The sequence below is a fragment of the Lupinus angustifolius genome, chromosome LG10, assembly GCF_001865875.1.
Source record: "Lupinus angustifolius cultivar Tanjil chromosome LG10, LupAngTanjil_v1.0, whole genome shotgun sequence".
Lineage (NCBI taxonomy): Eukaryota > Viridiplantae > Streptophyta > Magnoliopsida > Fabales > Fabaceae > Lupinus > Lupinus angustifolius.
This window is the reverse complement of record NC_032018.1, coordinates 7,541,548-7,543,380: the sequence shown is the minus strand read 5'-3', so window position 1 is coordinate 7,543,380 and position 1,833 is coordinate 7,541,548.

Below are 1,833 nucleotides of genomic sequence, written 5' to 3'. Positions count from 1 at the left end.
GTGCTGCCTCATGTCTCGGTCATATTCTGGCCTGGTGCTCCTACTCAGTGCCTAGCCTGGTGTTATGTTCAGCGCCTGGCCTGGTCCCTCCATAGCTCGGTCAGAAGCTTGTCCCATGATTCAATTGAGCATCTTGACTCCCATTGGGATAATTTTGCCTCACCATCTTGGATCAACCCAATGAGCTATCCTAGGGTCTTTTGTGCCCTTTTGGCTCATGCCCTTGTCATAGGGCCACCAATCCCTTCTAGTCCATCATTGTCCATGTTGGTCTCACTTAGGATTGCATCAGGAGCTCTCTCCTCCCTAGTCCTCATTCTCATCATTTCTTTCGCACTCCAATTGGTGATTGGTGTAGGGATAATTTAAAGTGCATGCAATTACTAGTAAAATGAATTGAACTGGAACATAGTTATTAGATAAACCAATAATATAACAAAATATGCCACTGTCTAATAAAGTAATAACGAATGTAGTCACAATGTGAACAAAATCACAATGTGGACAAAACTAATGCAGTCTGCAACCAAGGCTTTCCATTTTTCAGGTCTGAGGTCACCTCTTAACCAAAGCTAACATTAGTTTTTTTGGAATATGGTGACATTAATAAGTTAAGAAATCATAACTTAATTTTTTTATATCCATCTCTGTCTCTTCTTGATTCTTTTATGGTATGACGTCTCTAATAGTGTGTTTTATTTGAGGGAACTAGATGAAGAGAAAAAATGAGGAGTTTCTATGTTCACAAATTTAGAGATAGAGATGAGAAGAATAATGCGGCCAAAATTTCTAATCTCTTATTTATTTTCCCTCCAAAAGTTTGAAAGTTTTTTGTGTGGAGGAGATAGAAAATTAAATTCTTTTTCTTTTATCTAGAGACGGATCTAGAACATAATAAAGGGAGAGACACCAAGAGTTAATTATAAAATTAACTAAAGTCAAATTATATATTATAGCAAATAAAGAAGTGAAACACTTTTCATAAATGATAGATATGTAATGGGAGTTGGATAAGTTCAAACATTCAAAATTAAGAGAACTAAAGCAGCATACAAGAATAGAGGAGTTCCTATTTGATTCTAACGCCAAATAAACATACATAAAAAATTGTAATATGCAACTTTTTAAAAAAAAAAGGAGTGGGTCAGCCACCCATAACGGGCTAACAAATTATTAGGTAGGGGCAAAAGGTTTAGGCTGGAATTTTCTTAGGCCCACCCAATGTATGATGTTGGACCCTTTTAACAACTCAAATTACATGACAATTGTTTCTTCTACATTTTATTGAATTAAATAAGGTAGAATTCAACTTTCACTATACCACATTTAACAATACTCATTCAATAGCACTCATAAGTTGAATATTGATAAATCTAAGGCATAAGAGAATCCACAATGATCTTTGAAGCAAACGCTATTAAATTTGATAGGTGAATATACATTCAACATCGCTTGCTTCACTGAACATTGTTGAATATATGCTCAAAAAATTCAATAGCGCTCAGTGAAGCAAGCGCTGTTGATTCACATAGATTCAACAACGCTCTTGATAGCAAGTGTTGTTGAAAGAAATGCCTTTCATGTACGCATTATAGTAAAGGGTTAAACTATAAATATGCTAGAAGCACAAAAGATGAGTCTTTCTTGATAAAGTCATCTTCTTTTATGTGTAATTTAACCTTTTTTATATATGATAGTAGTACATATTGGTGTAATTGTTGTTTGTTTTTGAAAAATAATAAGTGAAGAAAATGGCAAGAGAGCATCTAAGCCATTGTATCATATAGAGCTCTCAAGTGTGGTATAGAGGAATTAGGAAAAAAAGTGTAACTA